Below are 22,719 nucleotides of genomic sequence, written 5' to 3' on the forward strand. Positions count from 1 at the left end.
CATTATCCAGGAAAAATATGATCAGCATGATCAAATCAACAATGTAGAAGGACACATCTCGAAAGAGCAACCACCATGTCAGGTTTAAAATTTCTCTAGAAAACAGCACACATGCCAACAACAAAGAGGATATTGAACACTGTGGAACCTCCCCACAGCTTAGTTTTATGTATTTTAGGGAAGGTTGAGACACCAACCAAATTCATTTAAGAAATACATGAGTTTGATCTAGAAAGGTGGGGCAACTGAAAGCCGGGGGCTTCCAGGCTATAGGTAAATTTAAGCTTTCTCTAGTGGAGAATTGGTTGAGTTTGTCTAAAGACCTGGGATCAACAGAAAGGAATGTCTGGGTTTAGATAAAGAATTGTGGAGACCCAAGTTCTTATTTGCAAAGGAAGACTTCTGGTAGAGGGCTTCAGAAAGACTAGGTTGTAAAATGTTTCTTATCAGACTTAAAGTCTGTGTTGATGTTAATGCTAATGCTGCAGAGGTATAATGAGACATATCTAACCCCCACTTCCCATCATGGCCTGAAACGATCTCTCAAGTTAAATTTTAAAAGAGACCTGGATGAGGAGGAAGTCCATTCAGATGACTGGGGCGGGGAAGGAGGCGGGGCAGGGGCTTAGAATTTTATTTTTGGTTTACATAATCACAATGAATCCTCACAACAATTTTATGAAATGGGGATTATGTTTCTTATTTTATTATTATCCTACAAAGATAATTAACTTGACCAAGATCATATTGTTAGTAATTACTGGACAAAGATTCAAGCCTAAATCCTCCTGGCTTCAAAGTTCCTGCATTGCAGAAGCTGGGATCATTCATTATTTAGTGGTCATGTCATTTCTGATTTCTAGGCCAAGGAAAGATCTTATTTTGCATGGTTTCTTCTCTTTGATTATTTCTGAGGCTCTCTCATGGCTTAGCTCCAATCTTTCCAAGTATGTCTTACCTGGAGCAAGATTAAAATAAGAGAGGAAAACTCCATATGAATAAACACCAAGAGATGGTGGAGTGAGGGAAAGACCAGAAGATTCTTACCAAATATTTTAAGTCCTCACAGGCCAACTTGAGCAATCAGGGAAACTTGGTGCTTTGCAGACACTACCATGGAATTAAAAGGTGCTCCTATTTATTCATGGTCTAGATCCAGTTCATCTGAGGAGCAGCAGGGGCTTTTGTTCCAATTATCTTAAAAGCTTTAGACCTCCAAAAACACTTTAGGGATGGCCTAATTCCTTACTGTACAGAAGAGTCTCAGTAAGAGAAGTGATTCACTCTGGTGAGTCATATAGGTAATCACTGGTAGATCTAGCAGCAGTGTTTAAATATTCTAATCAGTAATCATAATAATGACCATAATCACTACAATTTTTTTATTTTACTATATGGTAGGCCCTGTACTGTTAAACCACAATTACTTTTGCACCAACCTAATAATTGTTTTGTATGTAATTACAACAACTTTGTGAGGTTGGTCCTACTATTATCTGGACTTTATAGGGGAGGAAATTAAGGATGTGAGAGATTAAGGCAGCAGGATTCAAATCTAGGTTTATCTGATTCCAGAGTCCATGGCTTTCTCCTACTCTTTCAATTCACAGCATGATCAATTGCATCAGCTCTCCATTGGTTTTGTCTATAATGTTTGTTTCCTCATGATGTTGACCTCACACAAGGATGGAGATACCCACGTATTCTGTGCTGCTACTGACAGCCACTTTATGATATTTCTATTTCATTAGCCAACTAAATTTTCCTACAGAAAATAATTCAAAAATTAAGGTATTAGCATTTGTTCAAATGTATCTCTTAGCTAATATGTGTCCTTTAACAAATGTTGAATCTCTATCTATCTATCTATTATTCAGTGATGGTAGAAGTGTTCTTTCCTTTTACCGATAGCTAAAGAATAAACCCTCTTAGCCAGTGGGTAGACTCCCATGATATTTGCCCCTCTTCTGTCTCTTCCTAATTTTGTGTTAATTTCATTAGTTTGGGAAAAGCCATGCCATAAGAAATTGATTTAGGCCAATTGATTTCCCCACAGGATGGTCCGTAATTTTCATTGCAGGCCTGGAAGCCCTCACTCTCTAGAGACAGAGGTAAAATTTCCTTTGTAATTGGCAATACTGCTGCTGTGATATTGTGATTGGGAATAAGGAATACCTATTTGTTATGTCAACTTGAAGTAATTGAAAGGGATCAGAATCCTGTTTTAAAGAGTTTAATTAAGCAAAAAGGTAAGAATGGCCATCCAGAAAACAGACTTCAAAATGGGATCAGTGCTTTGAAGTTAAAAGATAAGGTCTTACTTATGCAGGCAGAAAACAAAGAAATTTAGTAGGATAATAATACATTATATGCCAGGCTGGTTTATGAGTTAGAACAATTTAATTATATACAGTTTACTTCTGTATAGCTTATTTTCTTTTCTTTACAGTTTGTTTCCATTTTCTTTCCAATTTAAAAGAATGTATTTAATATTCTGTCTCAGACAATGTGATAGTCATGAAGCCTTTGTGTGAGAGAGGAAAGAGGGAAGTTAATCTGTGATGAAGATCAACAGTTACGAGGGAAGCATTTTTCCCTGCTACCATTTAGTCACGTACAACTTTTTACGAAATGATATAGGTAAGTAAAAGGCTAATGTATAATCAGAAGTAAAGGTTACAGCTACCTAGGTTACAGCTGTCATTTATGTGACTCAGGTCCATAATCACATTTCCTTAAATCTCAAAATATTATAAAGTTCCAACAGATTGGATTTTGAATTACTCATTTCCAAAGGCCTTTGACCTTTTCCTGGCACACAATTGCTAAAGCCCTTGGAATCCTCAGAGTGATAAGTGTTATCACTAGTGAGATGACTGGTGGCTTGGGACCACTAGAAAAAAGACTAAGGCATGATTAGAGGATTGGGACTTTCAGCCCCATTGACAGATCTCTGGAGTGGGGAGAGGGGCTGGTGGTTGAGTTGATCACCAATGGCCAATGATGTAACCAATCATGCCTAGGTAATGAAGCCTCCATAAAAAGCCCAGAGGACAGGGTTCAAAGAGCTTTCAGGTTGGCAAACACATCCACATGCTGATAGGGTGGCATACCCCAACTCCACAAAGTCAGAATCGCCTGTGCTCAGGATACTTCCAAATCTCCCCTTATGCATCTTTTCACTGGCTATTCATCTATATCCCTTATTAATAAGCCAGGAAACATACGTAGTATTTCCCTGAGTTCTGGGAGCAGGGCTAGCCGATTAATTGAACCTAGAGGAGAGTCACGGGAATCCTTAATTTATAGCCCCTTGATCAGAAGTGTGGGGCAGCATCCAGAGGAAAAAGTATTTATTATTAGAATAGCCACACAAGAGGGCTTCTCTTCCAAGAGGAAGGCAAAGTATGGGAGCCAGCCTGGAAAGACAATAAGGCTTTAGCAAAGTGGGCCAGGCAAATGCAACAAATACTCAGGAAAATGGTAAAAGCCAACTATGGGAAAGGGACCTGTGCCCTGACCCAGCAGGGCCTCTTGACTGTTATTTTTTTTCCCCCCTGATACAGAGTTTCGCTCTTGTTACCCAGGCTGGAGTGCAATGGCGCGATCTCGGCTCACTGCAACCTCCGCCTCCTGGGTTCAGGCAATTCTCCTGCCTCAGCCTTCTGAGTAGCTGGGATTACAGGCATGAGTCACCATGCCCAGCTAATTTTTTGTATTTTTTTAATAGAGATGGGGTTTCACCATGTTGACCAGGATGGTCTGGATCTCTTGACCTTGTGATCCACCTGCCTCGGCCTCCCAAAGTGCTGGGATTACAGGTGTGAGCCACTGTGCCTGGCCTTGACTGTTTTTAATACAAATTGAAGTTTAAGTGGCTATAGGGCAACGGCCTTCTCTTTTAGCTGCTGAAGCTCAAGAGGCAAACCTATGGGAATCTCATGGCTCTCAAAACTTAGAGAAGTTCTCTGGGGGCTCTTGTAATTTATATTGTTACACTATGACTGCCCATGCTCCCAAAATCAGTTAAAACAAAATGCATCCTGCAGTACAGTTAGCAGGGATAGGAGCTACTCTAAATAAAACCTACATTCTCCCTGTAGGAGGCAGGTGGGCCCTGCCATATAATAGCACCCAATGGAAACCAGTCTCAGTGCAAGCCTGTGAGATGAGAATGAGTGACTGGCTTTATCCTCAACTGACATAGAACTCAGAAGTAACCAAGCCATGGCCAATTATAACAATGCCTGTCCTTCGTAACAACCAATACATGGTCACAGGTAGATTCTGAAAAAGCAAATACCTCTGCAATTTTTACTGATTTTCTCTGTAATGAAACTGAACAAATGTACATGATCATATTGTGATACGGTGTAATACTGGTGGTGTTGGTAAAATTTACTTCGTGTAAATAAGTTTTATGATAACACTCATATTGATAATCACATATATTGGGAGACTAAGTTAAATTGTCCTTAGGATGTGATACCTATGGGTAATGACTGGCCTGAGGAGGAATTGGATCTAGTTAAACATCAGCTGATTTCTGTGTTAAACACTTTTGCACAAGCTCATGACAAGGTACAAATAGCAGTAGATGAGGAGGGAAAAGAGTAAGTGAATTAGTACAAGAATGTACAAATGCGCAGTGGCTCACGCCTGTAATCCCAGCACTTTGGGAGGCCGAGGCAGGTGGATCATGAGGTCAAGAGATCGAGACCATCCTGGTCAACATAGTGAAACCCCGTCTCTACTAAAAATATAAAAGAATTAGCTGGGCACGGTGGCGTGTGCCTGTAATCCCAGCTACTCAGGAGGCTGAGGCAGGAGAATTGCCTGAACCCAGGAGGTGGAGGTTGCAGTGAGCCGAGATCGCGCCATTGCACACTCCAGCCTGGGTAACGAGTGAAACTCCGTCTCAAAAAAAAAAAAAAAAAAAAGAATGTACAAATGTACATAGTGGCTTTATAGGGAAAGATGTTTCTTTAAATCTATCCTTACTCCACCCTGGCTTCTCCAAATGTTAGCCATACTTGTATTGGTATTCTTGTTATAGCTATTCTATAAATGCCACATTAAATGTAAGTACTCAGATAAGACTTTTTGCTATAAGGAGTCAGTGGCCAGCGACCAGGCAAGAAATAATAATAAATGTAATAGAAATAATAAAAATGTAATATAAACACACATATATATGTTTTGTTCTCTGCTCCCAGTTCCTGGCATAGAACTCCTAAAATCCGTGTAATTTCTTGAGTGATAGGGCTGCTAGAATCTTTTGTTCTAATATTTTGTCTTTGATCTCATTTCTGCCACAGAGCTCCTAAGACCTTTTTAATTTCCCGAGCGGTAGGGGTGTCTGACACAGAGCTCCTAATCCCTTGGAATTACCTGGCTGGCCAGAGCATCTCTTGTTCTAAAGAAGCAGCTCTTGGTGGGCTCCTGGTTGGAGGCTGGTCACCAGAAAGACCAAACCAGGATCATAAGCTTGGACCTTTCAGCCCTACACCCCTTATTCAGCTGATCAGGCATAAGCACGGGTCATAACCTACTGCTTTGCAATTGACATCTGAAGGGAGGGAATTCTTGTGGGACTGAGCCCTTAACCTGTGGAATCTAACTCTAACTCCAAGTAGATAGTGTTAAGATTGGATTTAATTATAGCCCACCCCAGCAGATCACCTGAGGTCAGGAGTTCAAGACCAGCCTGGCCAACATGGCGAAACCCTGTCCCTACTAAACATTAAAAAAAAAAAAAATTAGCTGGCATGGTAGCTCATGCTGGTATTCCCAGCTACTTGGGAGGCTGAGGCATGAGAATGCCTTGAACCTGGGAGGCAGAGGTTACAGTGAGTCAAGATCATGCCACTGCACTCCAGCCTAGGCAAAAGAGTGAGACTCAGTCTAATAAAAACAAAAGAAGAAAAAAAAATTAAGAGCAAAATGGGAACCCTAATTCTAGGAAATGTTACAAAGGGGAAGTTTAAAAGAATTACAACAAAACTAAGAATAAATGATGTTCAACACAACATCTTATTTTAAGGTTACTTAAATCTTCTTTTTAAATGTTTTTAACATTTTATCATTTTAATTGTGATTTTTAAAAAAGCATACAGAAAATAATGAATCATGTTCATCTCCCAGTTTTATTCAATGTTAATATTTTGCTTTTTTTTTTTAAAGAACTAAGACATTAAGAGTATAACTGTCTCCCACTCAGCCATTTCCATCTCCCCTCCCTCTCAGGGATAATCTTTATCTAGAAGTTGATGCTTATCATTCCTGTAGTTATTTATTCTTTCACTACATGTATACATGTATATTTATGTGTATAAATACATTTTACATAAGCAGGAAAAATAATAATAATAAATTTGTGTCTGCTGGAGAATTGCTTGGTGTGTGGGGGAAAACCCACACACATTATGGTGACCAGGGAAGTCTTCTGTGTTGAGTGGTGTGTGAGAGTAGGAATAACAGTTTGTTTTTTTTCTTCATATATCAGACAATTACCAACTCCAGTATTTTCCTACATGATTTTGAAATTGCCTAATTTCCACTCTGAGCCTTGTACTAACAGTTTTTTATGTAGACTGTCACTGTGATGGAGCGTCTGACAGGGTCTCCAAGGGAAGGTCTGGTATATTACAGCTTAGTGTAGAGGTCAGGTAGAGTACTATAGTTCTCAGGACAAACTTTGCTTGCTACCCAGACTTCCCTCCTTTCACATGTCAATTGCAAAGCAGTAGGTTGTGACCTGTGCTTCTGCTTGATTACTGATTTATTTTCATAAAGATTTATAGTGACATAGCCATACCCATTTGTTTACATAGTATATTTGGCTGAATGAAGTAGTTGTGGCTGAAACTGTATGCACCACAAAGACTAAAATATTTACTATTGGGCCCTTTACAGACCCCTGGCCTAGTGGATCTGTGCTCACTTTCAGGATTTCTCACTGAAGTGGGAGCAAAATGGGTATCCTCTTTGCCACCTCAAATTCAATACCCGGTAGCTAGTGTAGGTAAAGCTGAACTACTAGGGAAAAATACAGATGTATAGGATGTGCTCTCTGTACTCAAAATAATATTCACTGTGGATCCTTTTTCAAAGAGAAGCATTCTTTCCATATCCCTCCCTGCCCATATTATTTTCTCTGAGAAAAGAATCCAGCTAGTGTTAGCACTTGTAATTCATGACATTTATATAGCACCACACAGCATGCATAGCCTACACATAAGTTTATTGAATCCAGAGATTGGAATCATTGTTTTCTTTCCACATTTGGGAGTGGGAAGGGGAAAGGGAGAGTGAGTCAAATGCTGGAAATGAGAAAAAGTTTCCTGAAGCTTTAAACAAATAGAATAGTTATTTTGCTGTGGACCAAGTGGGCAAAGACATGGCATAAACAATGTGGATTCACTAAAACCCATTATCATGAGCATGATTCATGGGTGTGTAAAAAATTTAAACAAAAATTCCTTTACCCAGTAGTCAAATTTCTCGAATTTATGACTCACTCATCATACCCTTCTATCATCTGGAACTAAATCAAATATTCAGGTTCCATCATGTTTTAGATATTTCAGGTCATAATTTATCATTTCTCTCCTTAAAGGGCTCTCAGGGAGAGGACAACATTTTGATGGATTATACATTTCAATCTTTCACAAGGAGGGTTGCATCCTATTGCCTGGTGTTAAAAGTAAAGATTGTTTCCTTTCTACAAGTAAGCTTTTAAGTCCTATTCATTAACGTTTTAGATAATTTAATGGCCTTATATATGATGTAGTTTATAATGATATCATCATCAAAAACGTATGTTGCTGCCACATAAAACTAAAGAAAGAAAAACTCTATCAAAAGAGGCACGTCTTTTTATAAAAAGTACCTCTATTAGTATGAACATACTGCAGTGTTTAAAGATGCAGAACATGTTACAAATAAATGGACATGACTGGTTGTGTTTCCCAGCCTGGCTACATTTTCACATTACTGTAAGTAATTCTGTTACTGAAGGACAATTCTGACATCTGAAAGTGTGACTTGATTTTTAAAATCCAAAAAAGAAAATGTCTTCTTGCTTAAATGAAGTTATTAAAATACTGAGTAAGCACAGACTTCCCAAAAGGTAGCAGAACTTGGCTTATTATCTAGACTTAAAATTAAAAGTAGCTTTGTGTTAGATTTTAATAAACTGTATAATTTCTATGTTTTATTTTATATGTAAACATACATCATCTTTTTTTACATAAGATATATATATATATATAGTTATCAGGATATCACTATGGTTTAATTAATTTTTAAATATTAACAAGGCAATATAATTCACAATTTTGTAGGTACAGCTGGTTGCCTACATAACATTTATTCCCTACCTTAAACTATTTCCCTACTAAAATTCTAGTTTTGTTTGGCTACACACTATCTTCAATAGGGTCATTTACTTCAGGGAAGAATGAGCCCTGACTGGTTTAAGTTAATCTCATGATTTATTTAGCTTGGCATGTGAGGCAGGCCAGTGGCTATCAGTAGAAGTCAGCTAAGGGCTTTTCTTGTGAGATGTTTCTTTCTCATTTGAAAAGTTTATAAGAAAAAGTTTATTACTGAACATTTTCAGTGTCTATATGGGATAGCTAAAACTGTGGCAGTCATATTGAGACTTCATGCAAGGAACTAGGGAAGGACAAGGCCAACAGTCTGAAGATGGCACAAGGCAAGGAAGAATCATGATGGCATCATGAGCCAAGATTCATCAACCGTGGCGTTAAGCCGTTCCAAAAATTCTTGATAAAAGAAATGGTTTATCTTCTTTAGCATCTAAGCCAACTTATATTAACGTTTTTGTTAACTTGCAGCCTAAAGCAGCCTGACTGTTACATGCCTGACCATCAAGCTAGTACTTGGGTATTTTGGGGGTTCCTCTCAGAATAGTAATATTAACCTAAAGGAAGAAAGTAGACACACTATCATTTCAATATGCCATCTTCAACCATCTAGTGGGCATCTATTGATTTTAATTTTCTTTAAATCTAAGTAATAACTAGTATGTTCTGAGTGTCCTGCACTTAACCAAGCTGATTGTTTGAGGAGAAGATATTTCTTTTTTTTTTTTTTTTGAGACGGAGTTTCGCTCTTGTGACCCAGGCTGGAGTGCAATGGTGTGATCTTGGCTCACCACAACCTCCGCCTCCTGGGTTCAGGCAATCTCCTGCCTCAGCCTCCAGAGTAGCTGGGATTACAGGCACGTGCCACCATGCCCAGCTAATTTTTTGTATCTTTAGTAGAGATGGGGTCTCACCATGTTGACCAAGATGGTCTCAATCTCTTGACCTCATGATCCACCCGCCTCGACCTCCCAAAGTGCTGGGATTACAGGCGTGAGCCACCGCACCCGGCCGAGAAGATATTTCTCTACTGTGACAAGTTCTCCTATTTCCTAATTAAGGTACAATTAATACTCTGAAGAACTCACACATGGTAACAAAAAAGAGATAGAGTGTTGACAATTACAAAGCATCAGTGTTTAAATGAGTGTTAGAGGCTGATATGGTTTGACTCTGTGTCCCCACCTGAGTCTGATCTCAAATTGTAATCTCCACATGTCAAGGGAGGGACCTGGTGGGAGGTGACTGGATGATGAGGGTGGTTTCTCCTATGCGGTTCTTGTGATAGTGAGGGAGTTCTCACAGAATCTGATTGTTTGTTAAATGTCTGGCATTTTCCTGGTGCTCACTTTTCCTCACCTGCCACCATGTAAGATGTGCCTTGCTTCTCTTTCTGCCATGATTGTAAGCTTCCTGAGGCTGCCTCTGCCATGCATAATTGTGAGTCAGTTAAACCTTTCTCAGTCTCAGGGTATTTCTTAATAACAGTGTGAAAATGGACTAATACAGAGCCCATATTGTGAGGGTATCTTTTAAATCATTAACCAGCTGAAAATGTGAATGTTTCTTACTAGAACTAGCACATACTATCTTAAATTTCAAAAGGAAGCATATAAATATCTTTGTTTAGGAATGGAATCATATGCAGGTTGTACATATACATCTCCAGATTATGTAGAAAATGTGTATGCTTAGTTTGCATTATACACTTGTATATGAATGTATTCTCTCTCACTCACATGTACATATGTACATTAAACAGACACATGCAAACACATATGTAAACACATGGAGAAAGTTCTGGAAGAATTACCCCAAACTATGAATTCTTCTCTGGATGTTAAAGTAGTGGAGACAAGTTGAGGGACATAGAGATAGGAGGGCACCAGAAGATATGACATCTATGCTATGACTTTATACTTTCTATGAAAAGCACAGGTGTTTTCTTATATGTATATATATGACTTATAGGTTCAAGAGCCTTAAACTGCTCAGACTTTTTGATTTAGTAATTTCTCCTTTACTAACTCATCATATAAAAATAATGTTAAATGTGGAGAAGATTTACATACAAAGATAATTTTCTACAGAATTATTCGTAATAGAAAATACTGGAAGAAGCCAAGATGGCTGAATAGACACAGTTAGGAAGAGCTTCTCTAAAGACAGAACAGGCACTCCAGTAGACTAGCACACTCTGAATAGATCTTTGAAAAGAAAGCATTAAAAGTGAACAGAAGGAGGATGCAGATGCCAGGCTGAAAGGGAAGGAATCTGGGAATCCTGCATAGGGCCAGCACTTATTCCTGGCCCTGACTGTCTCCTAGGAAAGGGTAAATGAAATGAGCAGGATATCTTACTCTTGCCATGAGCCTCTGGAATCCTAGCTGTAGGAGACCACACAATGCCCATGGACATTTGAGCTGGCAAAGGAAACTGTGTGGATCATTGGCAGGGGTGGAATTTCAGCTTGCATGAAGGCCAGAGGGTTTTGTGCAGGAATGGCTACAGTGGATCACAGCTGTGGGTACCTACAAACAAGGCTAATCATGCTTCTCTGGGTGGCTTTAGCCTTTTTTGACTGCTGGACAAGGATAGAGCAGGGTTATCTTGCTTGTAGGATGGAGCCAGTCTGATCTAAGCAACACCCTGTCTGTTGGCCTATCCCAGAGTCTCTACTGGCTATATCCTCTTGTAGCATGGCCTCAGCTATCCATCTGAGGTGCTTGCCAGCAACCATACCATAGCTCTTTCACCAGCAGACTCCTCCTAACAGAGAGCTTCTGCTGGTGGGACCCCACTGATGAGCACCTGCCCAAAGTCCTCCCTGGCCAGCACATACTCACCTGCAGCCTTCCCCAACTGCTTCTAAAGCACACATTCTCTTGCCGCCTATCTCTGCTTCATTAATACAAGTACAGTACTTGGCATTTTCTACTATCTCCTGCATGCTCATGCGTGGACATGGCTGCTGCTCACCATCTCCCTGATGTACTTTTGCCAGCATTCCTCATTGGAGTGTTGTTGCCAGCAGACTAGGGACACCTCAGTCCCTCCAATGCAGCAGGTACTGAAACTTCAGGGGCCAGAGAAAAAAGTTTTGAGCTCAGTCCCAGCACCCCCAGGATTAGAGCACAAATGCTAAGAGTGCTGAGGTTAGCCTTGGCCCCCTGAACTAATCGAGAAACAAAGCCAATAGATGAAACACAACTTATACCAAGTCAAAACCACAAGGTTTTCTCTTGAGGGGCCAGAGAAAAAAGCTTTGAGCTCAATCCTAGCACCCCCAGGGTTAGAGCACAAATCCCGAGAGTGCTGAGCTTAGCCTTGGTACCTGAACTAATCGAGAAACAAAGCCAATAGACAAAACTCAAGTTATACCAGAATCAAACCTGCAAGGGCATCAAAAATATATAAGAGCAAAGGGCCCTATCCAAAGGAAGCCACTTCAAACATTAAAGGAACGACAACCCACACAGATGAGAAAGAACCAGCAGAAGAACTCTGGCAACCCTAATGCCAGAGTCTCTTCTTAGCTTCAGATAACCTCACTAGCTCCCAGGTAATGATGGCTCCCGGATGGAGATGGCTGAAATGACAGACATAGAATTTAGAATCTAGATGCTAATGAAGATCATCAAGATTGAAACCCTATCCAAGGAATCTAAGGAATCCAGTAAAATGATTCAAGAGCTGCAAGGCAAAATAGCCATTGTAAGAAAAAATGAAACCAGTCTTAGACAGCTTAAAAACTCACTACAAGAATTTAATAATAAAATTGGAAGTATTGGAGCAAAATAGACCAAGCTGAGGAAAGAATCTCAAAGCTCAAATGCCAGCTCTTTAAATGAACTCCGTCAGACAAACGTTTTTGTAAAAGAATTTTTAAAAAATGAATAAAACTTCTGAGAAATATGGGATTATTTAAAGAGTCTAAACCTATGACTTATTTAATCCCAGAAAGAGTGAGAGAGAGCAAGCAACTTGGAAAATATATTTAAGGCTATTGTCCACAAAAGTTTCCACAATCTCCCTAGAGAGGTTTACATGCAAATTCAGGAAATTCAAAGAACCCTAGTGAGATACTATACAAGATGACAATTCTCAAGACACAGTCATCAGATTCTCCAAATCAGTGTGAAAGAAAAAATTATTGAAGACAGCTTGAGAGAAGGGGAAGGTCAGATAAAAAGGGAATTTTTTCAGGCTAACAGTGGACATTTCAGCAGAAACCTTAGAAGATAGAAGAGACTGAGGGTCTATCTATAGCATCCTTAAAGAAAAGAAATTCCAACCACGAATTTCATATTCAGATGAATTAAACCTCGAAAGCAAAGGAGAGATAAAATCCTTTGCAGATAAACAAGTGCGAAAGGAATTTGTTCCCACCAGAATCTGCCTTACAAGAGGTCCTAGAGGGGGTGTTAAATGTGAACAAGAAATACCATTACCAGCAACCATAAAACACCCTTAAGTAGATAGACCATCAACACTACTAAGTAATTATACTATCAAGTCTACATAAAAAGCTAACAACATGACCACAATATCAAATCCTCACATCAGTGTTAACCTTGAATGTAAATGGGCTAAATGCCCCACTTAAAAGACACTGAGTGTCAAGTTGTATAAAGAAGAAAGACCCAACTGTATGCTGTCTTCAAGAGACCCATCACTCATGTAATGACACACAGGCTCAAAGTAAAGGGATGGAGAAAGCTCTATCAAATAAATGAAAAACAAAAAAGAGCAGAGGCTGCTATTCTTATTTCAGACAAAACAGACTTTGAATGAACAATGATCAAAAAGGACAATAAGGGCATTAGATAATGATAAAGGTTTAACTGTCCTAAATATAATATATGTACCCAATTCAAAAAGAAGACTTAACTGTCCTAAATATATGTTCCTAATAATAGAGCACCCAGATTTATAAAACAGGTTCTTAGAGACCTATGAAGAGACTTTAGATAACCACTCAATAATAGTGGGAGTCCAGCACCCCACTGAGAGTGCTGGACAGATCACTGAGGCAGAATACTAACAAAGATATTTGGTAACTCAACTAGACAGCTGAGCAAGTGGACATAAGAGACATCTATAGAATATGCCACTCAACAACAGCAGAATACACGTCCTTCTCTTCTGCACATGGGACATATTTTAAGATCAACAACATGCTCAGCCATATAACAATTCTCAACAAATAACAAAAAAACCAAAGTCATACCAAGCACACTCTCAGACCAGAGTGCAATAAAAATAGAATACTGTGAAGGTCTCTCAGAATCATATAATTACATGGCTCCTGAATAACTTCTGAGTAAAGAATGAAATTAAAGCAAAAATCAAGAAACTAATGGAACCAAAGATACAGTATGCCAGAATCTCTGGGAAAGAGCTAAAACAATGGTTAAGAGGAAAGTTTACAGCACTAAATTCCTACATCAGAAAGTTAGAAAGACCTCAACATAACAACCTAACATTACAGAGAGACTAGGAAAACAAGAACAATCCAGCCCCAAATCTAGCAGAAGAAAAGAAATAAACAAAATCAGAACTGAACTGAATGGAATTGAGATGTGAAAATCCATACAGAAAAATCAACAAAACCAAAAGTTCGTTCTTTGAAAGAGTAAATAAGATTGACAGACCACTAGCTAGATTAATAAGTAAAGAAATAGAGAAGATCCAAATGAACACAATAAAAAATGACAAAGGGGACATTAGCATTAACCCCACAGAAATACAAAACACCCTCAAAGACTATTATGAATGCTGTTATACACACAAACTAGAAAACCTAGAAGAAATGGAAAAAATTCCTGGAAACATACAACCTGCCAAGATTGAACCAGAAAGAAAATAAATACCTGAATGGACCAATGATGAGATATGAAATTGAATCAGTAATAAAAAACTCACCAACCAGAAAAAGTCTTGGACCAGATGGATACACAGCCCAATTCTACCAGACATATAAGTAAGAGCTGATACCAATTCTACTGAAATTATTCAAAAAAAACTGAGGAAGAAAGTCTCCTCCCTAACTTATTCTATGAGGCCAGCATCATTTTGAGACCAAACTTGGCAGAGACATAATGAAAAAAGAGAACTTCAAGCCAGTATCACTGATGAACATAGATGCAAAAATCCTCAACAAAATACTGGCTACTTAAATCCAGTAGTACATCAAAAAGCAAATCTACCATAATCAAGTAGACTTTATTCTGGAGATACAAGTTTGGTTCAACATACACAAATCAATAAATGTGATTCATCACATAAACAAAACTAACAACAAAAGCCACATGACCATCTCAATAGACACAGAAAAGGCTTTTTATAAAATTAAACTTTCCTTTATGTTAAAAACTTTTCAAAAGAACATACTTCAAAATAATAAGAGACATTTATGACAAACCCACAGCAAACCTCATACTGAACCAGGCAAAAATTGGACACATTCTGTTTGAGAACCAGAGTAAGACAAGGATGTCCACTCTCACCACTCTGTTCAACGTTGTGCTGGAAATCTTAGAGCAATTCGGCAAGAGAAAGAAATAAAAGGCATTTAAATAGAGAAGAGAAAGTCAAACTACCTCTATTCACAGGCGATACAATTCCACACCTAGAAAATTTAATAATCTCTGTCGAAAGGCTCCTAGAACTGATAAACAACTTCAGTAAAGTTTTGAGTTACAAAATCAATGTACAAAAATCAGTAGCACTTCTGTACACCAATAATGTCCAAGCTGAGAACCAAATCAGGAAGGTAAACCCCTTCAAAATAGCCACAAAAAGCTTTAAAATACCCATGAATGCAGCTAACCAGGGAAAATGAAAGATCTCTACAATGATAATGAAAAAACACTGCTGAAAGAAATCAGAGATGACACAAACAAATGGAAAAACATTGCATACTGTGGATAGGAAGGATCAAAATTGTTAAAATGGCCATTCTGACTAAAGCAATTTACAGATTCAATGCTATTCTGATCAAACTAACATCATTTTTCAGAGAGTTAGAAAAAAAAATCTAAGATTCATAAGGAACTAAAAAACAGCCCAAATAGCCAAAGCAATCCTAAGCAAAAAGAACAAAGCTGGAGGCATCACACTACTTAACTTCAAACTGTACTACAAACCTACACTAATGAATATAGCCTGGTATTTGTATAAAAACAGACACGTATGGCAATGGAACAGGTTAGCAAACTCATTAATAAAGCCACACATGTAAAATCATTAGATATTCCAGAAAGTTGACAATAACAAACAATAGGGAAACCATGTTTAATAAATGGTGCTGACATATCTGGCTAGCCATATGCCGAAGATTGAAACTGGACACCTTCCTTTCACTGTATGCAAAAATTCAATTTGAGATGGATTAAAGGCTTAAATGTAAAACCTAAGAATATAAAAACCTTAGCAGAAAACCTAGCGAAAACCATTCTGGACATAGGCCTTGGCAAAGTTTTCATCATGAAGACAGTAAAAGCAATTGCAACAAAAATAAAAATTGATGAGTGGGACCTAATTAAACGGTACAGCTTCCGCACAGAAACATAAACTATCAACAGAGTAAACTGACAACCTACAGAATGGGAGAAAACGTTTGCAAACTATGCATCCAACAAAGGTTTACTATCCAGAATCTATAAGAAACAAACAAATAACAAGCAAAGAACAAACAACCCCATTAAAAGTGGGCTAAGGACACGAATAGTCCCATCTCAAAAGAAGACATTCATGCAGCCAAGAGCATATGAAAAAAAATGCTCAGCAACACTAATTACTAGAGAAATGCAAATCAAAATCACAATGAGATAGTATCTCAACACCAGTCAGAATAGATATTATTTAAACAGTGTCAAAAAACAATAGATATTGGCAAGATTGCAGAGAAAGGGAATGCTTATACACTGCTGGTGAGAATGTAAGTTAGTTCAGCCACTGTGGAAAGCATTTTAAATATTCTTCAAACCGCTTAAACCACAAGTACCATTCAACCTAGCAATCCCATTACTGTGCATATACCAAAGGAATGTAAATCATTCTACCATAAAAAATACAATGTAATATATTCATCACAGTACTTTTAACAATAGCAAAGACATGGAATCAAACTAGATGCCCAACAATGGTGCATTAGATAAAGAAAACGTGATATATATATATATATATATATATATATATCATGAAATACTATGCAGCCATAGAAAAGAATGAAATCATGACCTTTGCAGCAACATGGATGCACCTGGAGGCCATTATCCTAAGCAAATTAATACAGGAATAGAAAACCAAATACTGCATATTCTCACTTAAAAGTGGGTTCTTATCACTGAGTACACATGGACACAAAGAGGGGAACATATAGACACAGACTTACTTGAAGTTGGAGGGTGGGAGGAGGGTCAGAATTGAAAACTACCATTGGGTACTATGCTCCCTATCTGAGTGATAAAATTATTTGTACACCTAATTCCAGCACAGGCAATTTACCTATTGAACCTAAAATAAAAAATTAGAAGAAAATTGAGATTTTTTAAATTATAAGATCATAATATGTATAACTATACAAACACATTTTAAAATTGGAAGGAGTGAATATTTTCTAGGAGAAGAAAATGACCACAACTGGTCGTAGAATAAAACTAAAAGACCTGAATAGACTAATAATCACAGAAAAATCTGAAGATATATTCTGATAACTTGCTTTTCTCAAAAAAATCACCAAACTCCTTTAAAAAATAATTTTACAAGAGATTTCTTTTTTAATAAATAATTCCTCTCCCAGTTCTTAAAAACTGTTCTAGAGTTTAGAAAATATAGAAAACTTTCTAAATTATTTCAGGGAACTAGCATAGCCATGAGACCAATAAATGTAGCACATACACAGAAACACTCTGTGACAGTTTTATTTATAAGTATAAATTTTAAAAGTCTAAATAAGACATTAGCAACCCAAATTGAGAACACATTAAAAGAAAAAGATGTATCACCACCATGTAGAGTTCATCCCAAGATGAACCATTCCAAGTATGGCTCAACATTAAGAAATATAAATATCCTTTACTTGACAAACTATATTTACCAGGAGCCAGTAAGTGTAAGTGTCTTATGTAATGGTTAGTTAGTAGAATCATTTCCTTTAAAACAAACACAGAATTCTTATTGTCATTACTATTACTCACTAAATATTGGACTAGAGGTAGTAACCAATGTAATAAGACATTTATTAGTAAAAGAAGAGGTGATCTTGTAATTATCTTCAGAGATATCGTTTACCTAGAAATGGTAAATTGATATGAATCCTCTTTATAGATTCAAAAAAGAACTTCTTCATTTTCTACAACAAAATCTATAAATCTATCTGTATAGATTCCTATATTTTCTATTTACTCTCCATTTTGAATAGAAGATGTATCTCTGAACCCATCAAAGATCAATCTCTCTGCTAAAGCCCTGGGGTTTCATTCTTTCTCTTCCCTCAATAACATTGCTTATGTATGCTTTCTTCTCTTTCCTACATATTTGATTTCCTCCTTTCTGCTGGGTTATTGACTCATCTCAGAAGAAGACAAGCTCTGATATCCTCTAAAGAGCAAATCATGCCCTGACCTCACTTCATCCCCTTTAGTTACTACTCTATTTCATTTTTCCCATTGCAACAAACCTTCTTTAAGGGGTTAATTGCCTACCCTAGTTGTCTCCATTTCCTCTCTTCCATTATTACTCAACCCATTTCAACATGGCTTTCATCCCAATATTTCACTGAAGCTGGTTTTGTGAAGGGCATGTACACCTTTTTTCCCAACTTAGCAGCTTTTGATGGAATGCTCTCCTTAAATCTCCATCCTCTCTTGGCTTCTCTGACATCACTCTTTCCTGCTGTTCCTCCTCCTTTACTTTTTCCAGCTCTTTTGCTATCTCCTCCTTCTCTACCTGACATCTCACTGCTACATTGACATAGAGTTTGGTCATGAGTTCTTTCTTCTTTAACTTTATATCTTCCTATATTATCTAGTCCTACAGCTTTAAATTCTAACTACATGATTATGAGTTTCAGGTTTATAGCTCCAGGATTGGTTGTTCCCTTGAGCAACAAATTCATCTGTGCAACTATGTATTTGACATATTTACATGCATGTCAATTAGGCATTTCAAAATAAACATTTCCCAAACAGAATCCTTGATCCTCCCTCTCCCTTGACAAACTACTATTCCCCAGTGTTTGTTAGCTCAACAAATATTACCACAAACCACCCAGTTATTCAAGCCAAAAGCCTAATAGTACTCTCCATTAAATGCATTAGTGAGTCTGATTCAGTCTACCTCGTAGTTGAACTTGAATGCATTCATGTCTCTCCATCTGCTACTGCCAAACTAGTCAAGCCACCATCACTTTCAACTCTTGCAATGCAACCTCTCCTATTTCTACTCTTGTTTACTTGAAGATGTTTCTCCGTACACCCTGAGCAATTGTTTTAAAGCATAAATCAGATTGTTCACTGCTATGCACTTTCAGTTATTCCTTGGAATATTTGAGCTCCTTGCCCTGGCCTAACCAGACTTCTATTATTTTGCTTTCTATTTATTTCTCTGAATTATCTTCCTTGCACAGTTAGATCCAATTTCTGTTTGTTGAACTGCCAGATGCTTTCTAGCATCAGGGCCTTTGGGTTAGTTGTCTACTCTTCTAGAAAGTTCTTGACATGACTGGGCCCACTTTTCCTCAGTATCAAGTATGGCCTCAAAAAGACTTTCCTTGGTCATATACCTGTGTATGAACTCTTCACTCTTTGTTACATTAGTCTGTTTTATTTCCTTCGTAGCACTAAAATATGTATTTGTTTCTTTGTTTATGGCTCATTTTCCTTCACTGGAATGCAGAGTCTCTGTGGACACAGACCTGGCAATATCTGCAACATTTGACACATAATGGGTGCTCAATAATTATTTAATAAAAATCTAGATAGCAACTTTTTGATTATTTAAATAAATAAGGGAGTTTTAAAAGGTGACTACAGTATAGCAATAGGTAAATTTCAGGAGGAAAGGAACACTTTTCATAAGTAGTAGCAATTTGAAAAAATCTTATTGATATGACACGAGAACAGAAAACCAAACACCTCATGTTCTCACTCATAGCTGGTGTTGAACAATGAGAACATGTGGACTCAGGGAGAGGAGCATCACACACTGGGGCCAGTTGGGGGTGGCTACGGGAGGGACAGCGGGGGGGGGTGGGGAGGAATAATGTGGGGAGAAATGCTGGATATAGATAAAGGGGGAATGGAGGCAACAAGCCACCTGGATATGTATGCACCTATGCAACAACCCTGAATGATCTGCACATGTACCCCAGAACCTAGAGTACAATAAAAAAAATTTTTTCCCAAAAAAAAAATACTTATTGATAATGGCAATAAAAACTTATCAAACATCTATCAGTAAACATAACAGGGAATATACAATAATCTATTTGAAGAAAACTATAAAAGCTAATTGAAATAAGTAAGAGAAAATCTGAATAAATAGACTAATAATATATCATATCTCTGGATAGGATTAAATAAACTAATTTTTATAAAATAAATTGACAGAGTGAAGTCAGTCTCAATAATAATTAAAAAAAAAATAGAAATGGGGTCTCACTGTGTTTCTCAGGCTGGTCTTGAATCCCTGGGCTCAAGTGATCCTCCTGCCTCCACCTTCTGAAGTGCTAGTATTACACATGTGAGCCACCATGCCCGAACCTTCAATAATAATTTTAACATGATTTTTTAAAACGTAATGAGTCAATACTAAAACTTTTCTGAAGAAGAAAATAAGAATATGTAAGAAAACTTTCTTAAATTTTTTAAGGGGAAGAATAATGGGGAAGGGTAAAGAATTACCTTTCCTGTTTTAAAAAAATAAAATAAATTTAAATATTAAAATAGTGTAGAAATGGCACAGGATTGAACTAGATCAATGTAACAGAAATCTATGATGTATGTTAACTATAAAGTTTCAAATTAGGGGTATGGACATAACATTTAATAAATGGTGTTGAAAAAAGTTGTCAGTTTTTTAAAATAAAACAAAATCTCTACCAAGCACTGTACACAAATGCAAATTCCTCATGGATTCAGGTATTAAATAAAAAATATAGAACTAGAAAACAGTAAGATGAAATTTCTACACAGTATTCTTACAATGTGGGTATTGGAGATATAAAATCCCAGAAGCTATTAAAGCAGCTGAAGATTTAAATTCTGTTAATAAAAAAAAAAATCATAAACAAAATTTAAAAAGAAGAGAAGTACTAAAAACATTATTTGCAACAGACAACACACAAAAGTCTCGATATCCAGGACATACAAAGAATAATGTTAAATAAATATATATATAAACCAATATAGGACACACATCAGAGTAGAAAATGGACAGAGCTCAGGAACAGACAAGTAACAGAAAAAACATAGCTGTCCATTTAAAAACATTGATAATCGCTGAGCCTAACAAAAATCGTGAAAATACAGTTTTTAAAACAATAATATTGTTTTGACCTATCATGATTCTGGCAAGATATTTAGAAAATGGGCATTCTCATAGACTACATGATAACACCCTTATTGGAAAGAAACTTAGCAATAGTGTCAAAATGTCAAATATATCTTACTTTAACCCAGTAATTATTATTCCAGGGGAGCCATCCTAAAGAAATACTAGTGTAAGCACATAAAAAAGTATATAAAAGGTGACTTTGGAAGTCGGCACAGTGTCAGTGCAGATACTACTTAGCCCGAGGCCTGATGGCTGGGCTGATTTTCTTCTTTCCAATCGGAGGTCTCTGCCGCAAACATGCTCCGCCACATCTTAGGTCAGGCCAAGAAGCATCCGAGCTTGATCCCCCTCTTTGTATTTATTGGAGCTGGAGGTGGTGGAGCAGCCCTGTATCTCTTGCGTTTGGCATTGTTCAATCCAGATGTTCGTTGGGACAAAAAGAATAACCCAGAGCCCTGGAACAAACTGGGTCCCAATGATCAATACAAGTTCTACTCAGTGAATGTGGATTACAGCAAAGTGAAGAAAGAACGTCCAGATTACTAAATGGAATGTAAAGCTGCTTTAAAATGAAGGTCTTCCAGAAGCCATCCACACAATTTTCCACTAAACCAGGAAATATTTCTTCTCTAAATGCATGAAATCATGTTCATGTAATCTATTGGTGATTACACTGATTAAGAAATAACTGAAACTTTAAAAAGGTATATAAAAGTATATTTTCCCATCATTATTGGTAATAGCCAAAATAAGAAAAAAAAAAACGCTGAAATATTTATCAGTTGGGAAATGGCTAAAATAACGTATGATACACCGATACCATAGAATATATGCAGCACTTCTATGTGCTGTAAAGTAGAGCTGTATGCCACTGCCTGGCACATATTTTGTCCTCCATAAGGAGACACATTATTTCTGATGGCGACAGTGATTGTGATGATCGTGGTGATAACAATAGTAGCAGCAACTCACATTCATTTGGCCAAGGACTCTACTACATCCTTCCCAGGTATCATCTCATTTTATTATTGCCATCGCCTGAGAAGGTGTGTACTATATTATATATAACATCCTGAATTTATAGATGAAGACACTGAGTTCTAATGAGATTAAGTAACTACTATATATCATAACCTAGCAAGTAATAAAGTCTGGGAATGGAGCTGAAATCTGACTGACTCCCAGACTGTCTCTAAATCACCATGTTACTTGTTCTTTTGAGTCAGAAGCCAGGAAGTTTGCTTTACCTGGTTATCCAGGGAGGCAGTTTACCCAATACATTCTCAGCATCGTTGCTTGAGGTTTGCTTGGTAGATTGCATGCACCAGATTTACTTTAAGAACCAAAACCTGAGGGTGGAGCCCTGAATGTTCATTTTATTTATTTTTGCTGTTGTTTGTTGTTTTCTTGAAAAAAAAAGTTCCCCAGCTGAATCTAATATACTCTGAATTTGGAGAAACACAAGCTAACCAATTCAATTATGTGTCAGGAATACAGATAGATAAAATAAGCCTTGGCCACATCCTACTCTCACATAAACCCTCACATGCTTTTTTTTTTCTATCAGAATGACTAACTCCATTTTCAGTTTGATTTTTTTTAGCCCTTCCACTGCCAAGCATAAGCTATAACATCATACTATACTTGCCACCTGTGTGGCTGAGGATACAGTGATGACTTGGGTTTACTCTCAACCCTGACCTCTATATTACACTGGGAGTTTAGGCAAGGCTGAATTTGGATTTTCTTTAGTCTAAGTCATTAAAGA

The 22,719-nt window shown here is 37.4% G+C and overlaps 1 pseudogene; it reads left to right on the top strand.

The window, feature by feature from the left end:
• Positions 1-21,080: 21,080 nt before the first annotated feature.
• Positions 21,081-21,616, top strand: LOC100402189 (NADH dehydrogenase (ubiquinone) 1 alpha subcomplex, 4, 9kDa pseudogene; annotated as a pseudogene).
• Positions 21,617-22,719: the final 1,103 nt, after the last annotated feature.

The sequence above is a fragment of the Callithrix jacchus genome, chromosome 2 (genome assembly GCF_049354715.1).
Source record: "Callithrix jacchus isolate 240 chromosome 2, calJac240_pri, whole genome shotgun sequence".
NCBI classification, from domain to species: domain Eukaryota; kingdom Metazoa; phylum Chordata; class Mammalia; order Primates; family Cebidae; genus Callithrix; species Callithrix jacchus.